The sequence below is a fragment of the Ochotona curzoniae genome, unplaced genomic scaffold (genome assembly GCF_017591425.1).
Source record: "Ochotona curzoniae isolate NIBS_2020 unplaced genomic scaffold, NIBS_Ocur_1.0 contig_43, whole genome shotgun sequence".
Lineage (NCBI taxonomy): Eukaryota > Metazoa > Chordata > Mammalia > Lagomorpha > Ochotonidae > Ochotona > Ochotona curzoniae.
Window position 1 is genome coordinate 38321267 of NW_024466218.1, and position 8388 is coordinate 38329654.

The following is an 8388-nucleotide window of genomic DNA, read 5'->3' on the forward strand; positions in this document are numbered from 1 at the left end:
AGCATGACCCACAGCTCACACAGCATCGCCCGGCCGTCCACAATGCAGGTGGCAACACGCGGCACCGGGCTCATGGTCCTCTTGTCTTCTGCACCCAGAGACTGTAAGACACCAGCTGCCCTGGCACTGCCCCTCAGGAGCAGTACTCACAGCCCGTATGCCAAGACTCAGCAGCAAAGCCAAGGTGCACAGCTCCTGCCGCAGGAGGTACTGTCCACCGCACCACAGGACACAACAAGCTCCCCCTGGGTGGCAGCTGCGGGAAGCAAGCCATCCCAGCTCGGGTCCACAGACAGCACACACGTGACCTCGGTCTTTCCCCAGCCGTGACCTCTCTCTGCTCCGGTCTGCACTTGGCCAGGCCTGTGCTCTGTGAACAGAAGGGCACCTGTCACCTTCAGGACACGAAGAACGGTGATGACCCACAGCCAGCAGGGCCAACAGCCCACGGGGTCCCGCACAGGGCACAGACAGGAAGGCCCGTCACCACCCGGACCGAGATAATTCCGCAGGCCCTGGCAAAACACGAGTTTTGAGAAATTCCCACAAAGGTGGCAAAACTCCCAAGCTCATGGGGTCGGGCAAGCAACAAGGAAACACCCAGTTCAAAAACCAGGAAGTAACATCCACAGTGGGGCTCACTGGGCCAGTTTTCTCCTCTGCAGAGTCTAGAGTTTCGGCCGCATTTGCCCACACTGAGAATGCAAAGGAGGTCAGGTTCTCTCAGTGGCTCTTGCACAAGCAAGAAAAGGGAACTGGGTGCTGGCCGCACGCCCAGCGTTACTGGAGCAGGGCTGGGGGAGTGGCAGGTGCCCACCGCCAAGCAGGAGGGGGTGAGGGGGGCCTCCTGGGAGACCTGAGGAAAAGCAGGAATACCGTTGCTCCCCTCCCTGTGCGTCCCCCACTCACCCCACACAACCCCCGGCAGTCAGCTCGCCAGACCTCGCCCTCACCACTGCCGGTCACCTGGCCACCGAGCCAGCCCTGCCGACACCCGTCTTCAGCTGGACAGCTCGCAGCACTCAGGGGCCCACAGAGATCTGCCCCCTGGCGTCCACAGCAGGACGGGAGGCTGCGCAGCACTCAGGGACCAGGCTCTCGGCCTCGTCTGGTTCTAGGACGCGGCAGGAGCCTGGCATGGCAATGAGCGGGGACACGGTTCTCGCTAGGCGTGTGGACGCCACATGAACTTCAGAGCTGTCCAGGCACTGCCCCAAACAGCTGCCCCGACCCACCCCCGGGCACTCACAGGCGCACAGGAGGGCATCTGGCTGTGGGCTCTGCACTGCCTCCTCAGGCCTAGCACCATCGCTAAACCTCCGTGCAGTGTACCCGGGACACGGCAGGGGTGGCACAAGCATCGGCCCGTCTACACCTTCAGTAAGCCCAGCCCGAGCATGCGATGCCTGTTCACACCCCCTCACAGAAACGTTTGCATTAGTGATCCAACCGGCAAACCAAATAAACTCCTGCCCCATTTCCCCAGGGCCTTTCTGAAGTCATACAGCTTTTCCATGTTCACCTTCTAAAGCAAGCACAGAGAAACACACAAAACACCGATCACCAAGTGCACGCTGGTACCCCCAGGTGTGCCACACCTGCGAGGGACACCCCAGAACCCACCCTCCAGAGGCCACGCCTTCCACAGGCGTGCAGAGCTGCAACCACGCTTGCAGCCAGAGCGCCCACATGCCGACTGCACGGGGCTCCGCTTCTCACACAGAGGGGTCAATCGGCCTCGCCTGCTATGATCCGTGTCCTTCCGTCCACCAGGAACACCACTACCGGCTCCTGTCACCAGGGTCATTCACCGAGGCTAATTTTAATCCTACCACTAAACCCATAATCCCACGACTCCACAGAACTGCCCCAGATACACAGAGCCACACCAAGCACTCCACAGCGGGAAGCCACTGTTCACTCCGAGACTTTCTCAAACTGCTGTGCCTCTTCTTGTCACAAGTAAAAAGCTACCTTTGAAAAAACAAAAGGGGGCCCTGCGCGGTGGCGCAAGTGGTTAGAGGTCCTCGCCTTGCACGCCCGGGATCCCATATGGGCGCCGGTTCTAATCCCGGCAGCCCCGCTTCCCTTCCAGCTCCCTGCTTGTGGCCTGGGAAAGCAGTCGAAAAAACAAAAGGAAGCCATTGGAGCCTTGAGGTTGTAACAGCGCAGTACATTACCTAACGCTTCTCACTAGTCAGAGGGACGGACGGTCACCGTTGCACTAACAACGGCAGACACACAACACACGGGAATGGTGCGTGCGATTCTGGTAGGAACATGCTGACCAACACACGACAAGATGGTCTCCAATGGGCATAACGTCCTCTCCGTGCCCATGAGCGCATCAGGGTGCCATGTACCACCACGAGCCCGGCTCTGGGGCCCAGGACACACCTGCCCCCTCCGGTGACGCTGGGTCCTTGCTGCAGACACCCAGGGGTGCTGACTTCATGGCACCCCACGGCGACCATCACCATCAGCTCGTCAGTGACGTCCCCCTTAACAAACCCTGGGGACGGCACAGGGAGCTGCCTCTCCACCCCCACCCACCCGTAGATTAAACACAGGCTGTGCCCAGGACACAGGCCGACCCCACTACCACGCCCAGGACACGACACGGGCCGACCCCACTACCACACCCAGGACACGACATGGGCCGACCCCACTACCACACCCAGGACACAGGCCAACCCCACTACCACGCCCAGGACACAGGCCAACCCCACTACCATGCCCAGGACACAGGCCAACCCCACTACCACGCCCAGGACACAGGCCAACCCCACTATTACACGCCCAGGACACGAGCCGACCCTACTACCGTGCCCAGGACACAGGCAGACCCCACTATTACACAGAGGACATGACACGGGCCGACCCCACTACCACCCCCAGGACACAGGCCGACCCCACTACCGTGCCCAGGACACAGGCAGACCCCACTATTACACACAGGACACGACACAGGCCGACCCCACTACCACGCCCAGGACACGGGCCAACCCCACTACCACGCCCAGGACACAGGCCAACCCCACTATTACACGCCCAGGACACGGGCCGACCCCACTACCGTGCCCAGGACACAGGCCAACCCCACTACCACGCCCAGGACACAGGCCAACCCCACTATTACACGCCCAGGACACGAGCCGACCCCACTACCGTGCCCAGGACACAGGCAGACCCCACTATTACACAGAGGACATGACACGGGCCGACCCCACTACCACCCCCAGGACACAGGCCGACCCCACTACCACAGGGCCACCCTGGACACCCCAAAGCAGCCCCATCTCCGCAGGAGCCCGTGATTGAAGTACCCACCTACCCCCACCCGTCCAGGGAGGAGAGGCTGAGTCGTCTGGGGACAAACAACCCCACGAGCTTCTGAAGCTCCAGGCGGAGGACACTGACCGTGCTGGGAACCAGTGTGTGTCGCTGAAGCAACACGGCCATCAGCCCATCCCAGCCCATCCCAGCCACTGTGTTCCACAAAAACTAGTTTAGAAATTGAAAAAAGGGTAAAACTCACTTCTCTGAAAGAGAACCTAATAGAGCCACCAACAGCCCCTCTGCATAGCCTCCAGTGCACTAAACACCAAAGAACATTCTGGAATGCTGAAATAAATCAGGGCCCAGGCACCGGGCCTTGTCAGCTCCGGCAATGTAGGTTAAACAGTACCATACGGCGCACACACACACGGTGCCGTCTGCCGAGACAAAGGACCGGGATTCCTGAACAAGCACGCCTGCCTCGCACCAGGAAGGCTGGAGACGGGCGGGCTTCCCAAGCCTGAACGACGGGCCGGGCCCTTCGGAGCCAGGCTCCCAAAAGGCAGCTCCCACAGGCGGGCTCCCTCTGCGGCCGCCTCCTGCAAGCCAACACCTCATCTTCCTTGGAGCAGCCACGTCCCACAGGGGCGGGCCGAGCACCACAGTCCCCGGGGTGAGGCCTACCTGGTCGCGCTGCCACCAACAACCCCTTGCACTGCAGCGACCTGACCGAATTCCTGGCCAAAAATAAAGTCTCCCACGACGGAGGAGCAGAGCGCTGGCCCCGAGGCGGCCCTTACTTCTGTCCATCCTCCCGTGCACTGCACAGAACACCCGCTTACATGCATGCTCACCTCCTAAAAATAGCGCACGCTTCTAATTGCTGGGCCTGTCGTTCTCAGGCTCACTGCAGCTCGATTCATCGCATCCTCCTGAAAAACGCCTCTTCAGGGCCACCGCTGCAAGACAGCCCGGCTGGCAGAAAGCCTTCAGCTGTCCCCATCGCGTGCAGCCAGATGCGGGGGGCGGGCAGGGGACGCACCACACACACAGAGTGGACAGTTGCCACTGCTGCCTTCTGCCTGCACCACCACCAGCAGCAGCCAGGTCCTCCCGGCCCCCACGGACGCGCCGCCACAACGCCCCAGAAGTGTTCCTCATCCGGAGAAGGTTCAGCTTTGAAATAAAGACACTCTTAGAAAACGGCATGCTGTGACGGATTCAAAGCCCACGGTCCCCCAGACAACTTCTCTCAGCAACTCTCGGCCACTCCTTTCTCCAACTGGGTTTCTGACATTCCCAAACTCCTGCAGACCCTCAGAAAGAGGCCTCGGGCCCCACGCCTCTCTTGCTGGGGGAGGGGGAGCCAGTGATCCTCTCGGGGCAGAGGTCACCCTCCTATCAAAGAAAAGCGCAGCCCCTCCCCCATGCCCAAACTCAGGCCAGGGATGCAGCTGGAGAAAACACCCCCTCCCCGCGGCCCCAGATCCACTCCAACCACGCGGGGCTGCTGGCCCCCAGGGCAGGGAGGGCAGAGGGGGAGGGGACAGGAGGGTCCAGCCACAAGGTCAGGTCCCCCAGCCCAAAGAGGGAACCCTGGGCCCACCCCACGAGGCAGTCAATCACCCCGGCTCCAGCTCCCCAGAACACGGTCTGCAAGTTGTGCATGCCTCCCAGGACTGCCGCGGGCCCCAACACACACAGCCCAACCAAAAGCCGCACCCCCACACTGCCATGCCGCACCCCCTCAGCAGAGGCAGGGTTGCCCCGTACATTCCAGCAAGCTGAACACAGATGTTGAACTGGCCCTTTGCATTCGGTCTCAGTCCTGCAAGGCGGGCCAAGGGCCTCGCCGCACAGCTCCGGGCAAGGCCTCTTGTGAGGCCTGCTCGCTGGGCAGTGAACGCAGCCCAGGGACGTGCGGAGGGCCGGCCACACACGCCACAGCCACACGGCCTCGACGTGTTCTCCGGCCAGCACCCCGGCGAAGGGTGGGGTGGCCCCGGTGGCCCCGGAGGAACGGAGCAACAATCCAGCTAGCTCTACCTAAACACCAAGCATACAAACATTCACAGCATGGACCATGGCTGCCTTCGAAGACAGCGCGGTGGGGCTGAGCTCAAGCCCTTGGCGCGCAGCTATCCTGACCAACAGCCCTCTTGCTCCCACCACCTCGGCGGCTCGCGACAAAACCTGCCCGTCACCACGGCAGCTCAGCCACCTCCAGGTAATCTCAACCCGTGGAAAACCAGAGGGAGAGCTGACGGGCTTTCCCAGCACTCCTGCCAGCTGCTCGTCCCTCAGTTACAAATCCAGCTACAGTCTGAGCACAACGCGGCTGGCGATTAGATAATTAGCACACATCCTTGCCTTGAAGAGGGAATGAAACGCCAAACGGCCGCCCCGTCTGGGCCCTGGACACAAGCAAACCACAAAAGGCAGGCACCCAGGTCGGCCAGCCTCCCGTGCCCACGGTCATCGGCTCACGCCTGGGCTCCCACTGCTACAGCATTAATGCTGGTGAGAATCCAGACACACTCTCCAGGCAAGACCTGCAGCCACTCCGACCAGACTCTTCCAAGGGTTCCCTCTGCCCCAAGCAGCCCACAACCACCACGTAGCCTGGGACAGGAATACAAAGGAAAAGCAGCTGGCCCAGCGAGCCGAGACTGCCCATGCCAGGAAGCTCAAGTCGCCGGTGGGGGCGCAGCTGGCGCCCACGACCTCCACAGGGCCACCCCGTCCATGGTCACCCAATGCCACCCGGCGCACCCAGCCAGTCCTTCACTCCTAAAGGCCTACCCGTCCTTGTAGGAGCCACAAGGCCAGGACAGCCGGAACCTTCCAGAGGGGTGTGAAGGCCAAGCACTGCTAACACGCTGGCCTCCTGGCCTTCTGGGCCCGCCTCCAGAAGGGCACCTAGCAAAGTCAGCCACGCCGGACCTCAGAATGAGCTCCCCAACTTGTTCACGAGTATCCGGGCCAGAGTGCCGCAGAAGCGAGCACAACAGGAGAACCCACGCATCCCCTCCACCGCAGGCACTACTGAACACAAGCTCCAGGAAACAACTCACACAGCCCCCAGCCCTGTACCACCCACTGACCACAGGGCGCCCGCGGAGCTCCACGGGGGGTGCCGGGTCCGGGCCTGAGAGGCAGAGCGCCGCCCCTCTGCGCACCAGCAAGTGTCACTCCAAGCCCTGGGAAGAAGCCAGGGAGCGCACCCGCCTGCACGCAGCGGAACCCCCACGCACTCAGCTAGCAGCGTCCTCCACCAGCCCAGGCGGCCCAGCGCACACAACATGGTCATGGGGTCACCCCCTGAAACCCAAGCCGCCTCCGCCTCCCCCTCCTCCTTCAGGAACCCAACCCGGGACCCCGTGTCCCCTCCTCTCCATCCATGCAGGGCCCACACAAACAACCCGGAAAGCAGTCAGAAAACGGCGCTGGGGGAAGCAGGGTCCTGTTGCCCTGAAGGCACGCCTGGTTCCTTAAAGGAACACATTCCTACACCAAAATACCCCCCTCGCAGCCACAGGCTGGTTAAAAATACCACGGAGGACGGCCGTCGGAGCCATCCGCCCCCGCGCCCAGCCCTGCCCGACCCCCACCCCGGGGCCAGGGCGCAGAGAAGGCCCGCGGCCGCTCGCCGCGCGCGAGGGTCCCCGTCGGAAGTCCCTTTTGTGACTTGCCGGCCAAGTCGGGCCAAGTCGCAGCCAGCGGACCCGAGGGTCCGGCGCCTGCTCCTTTGTTACGCGGTGGACACCCCGGGGAGGAAGAGGCCGGGCCTGGGCCGCCGGGCCGTCTGGGCCTCCCCGAGAGTCGCCGCGGACCCCGCTCAGGTGCGAGCGCTTACGTAACCGCGCCGGCCACGCCTGCCCCGCGCCGGGGCGCCGGAACAAAGTTACAAACAGAAGCCCCGCACCTGGCCTGCGCCGCACCCCGCGCGCCACGGCGGGGCCCTGCCTGCCCGGCCCGCCCCCGCGGCCCCCGGCGCGCCACGGACCCCGCCTTTGTTACGGTTCCTAGTCGGGCTGCGGGTGCCCGGGCGCCTCTCTCCCCGGGTCCCAGGGCGGGTGTGACGTCCGCGCCCCGCGGCCGGGCCTCCCCGCCCCCGGCCCGCCCCCCGGGCGCCCGACGACCCGCGGCCGCGCCCCCGACCCGCCCCGGGGCGGGCAGGTGAGCGCCCCGCCCCCGGCCCGCGCGGCCCCGCAGCGGCTGGAGGCGCGGGAAGCGGAGGGTCCCCGAGGCAGCCCTGCCGGCGCGGCCCTGCCGGCGACCCCGGGGACACCTGGATGCCCTGGAGGTGACCCTGCGCACCGCGGGTCCCTAACCCGTTGCGGGGGCGGCCGAAGCCCCGGGCGCGGGACCCCCTCCGCCCGCCGAGGGTGCCTCCCCCTTAGGCCCAAGGACCGCGGCAGAGGGCGTCCCAACTTGCGGGGCGCGGGAGGAGTCGCCGCGCGACGGGCAGAGGGCTCGCCCCTCGCGGGTGGCCCCCGGCCCGGCGCGCTCTGCCCGCCCCGGCGGAGAGCAGCAGGGTCGCGGCGCGCCCTTCCCGCCACTCCGCGGGCCCCGGGTCAGTCCTGCAGACCCGCGAGCGGGGCCACGGGTGGGTCGGGCCTGCGGCGCGCCCGGCCGGTCACTGCACGGCCGCGCCAGCCAGCGGGGGCGCGCGGGCGGGCACACGGGCGCGTGCCCGCCCGCCCGCGCGCGTCCGCGCTCACGCCCACCTTCCCTCCGGGCCGGGGGCGGCCGCCGCCGATTGGCCAGCACGGCCGCCACTCAGGTCCGCGGGAGGCGGGGAGACGCTGGCAGGCGGTTTCCTTTCTGCCCTCCCTCCCCGGCCCGCTGGCTCCCGGGGTCTCCTCCCCGCCGCCGGCTCAGCCGCCAACAACAGCCCGGCTCGCCAAGTTAGCCGCGTCCGCGGGGAGTCCGTGTCCCCGGGCAGGGGCCGTCGGCGCGGGGGCTGCGGGGCGCAGCGGCCTCGAGGCCGGCGAACGCTGGGCGTGCTCGGCCCGGGACTGCGAGCCTCCCACGCGCCTTGACCTATTTGGGACCGCGGACCAGATGCTCCCCGCGTAATCCCCGCCGCCGCGCGCGCCCGCCACC

At 65.3% G+C, this 8388-nt stretch overlaps 1 protein-coding gene across 3 annotated transcripts in view; it reads right to left on the minus strand.

Annotated features, from left to right (window-relative positions):
- The window catches only part of ZNF516 (zinc finger protein 516), a 58021-nt gene extending 50684 nt beyond the window's left edge, over nucleotides 1-7337 (minus strand). The window contains exon 1 of one of the 3 annotated variants that reach the window (XM_040985134.1): nucleotides 7286-7337. The gene's annotated coding sequence lies outside the window, so the exon portion shown is untranslated. Of the gene's footprint in view, nucleotides 1-942; nucleotides 1987-7285 lie in introns of those variants that run through there. The other 2 variants (XM_040985136.1, XM_040985135.1) reach the window with 2 other exon arrangements.
- Nucleotides 7338-8388: the final 1051 nt, after the last annotated feature.